The sequence below is a fragment of the Sinocyclocheilus anshuiensis genome, unplaced genomic scaffold, assembly GCF_001515605.1.
Source record: "Sinocyclocheilus anshuiensis isolate Anshui unplaced genomic scaffold, SAMN03320099.WGS_v1.1 scaffold487, whole genome shotgun sequence".
In the NCBI taxonomy this organism is placed as follows: Eukaryota; Metazoa; Chordata; class Actinopteri; order Cypriniformes; family Cyprinidae; genus Sinocyclocheilus; species Sinocyclocheilus anshuiensis.
Genome location: NW_015548240.1, coordinates 555,481 through 555,692, shown reverse-complemented (window position 1 = coordinate 555,692; position 212 = coordinate 555,481).

Below are 212 nucleotides of genomic sequence, written 5' to 3'. Positions count from 1 at the left end.
TTTTTTTAAAAAAGAAAAATTTTTTTTTACAATATATATATATATATATATATATATATATATATATATAGTATTCAAGAAAACAAAAGTATCCATAACATTTCCAAACACTGAAATGTATTAATATAACCACAAACAGGCCCTGCTAAATGCAAAAACAGCAAACCAAAACAGTAAAAAAAAAAAAAATATATAAAAAAAATAAAATATGT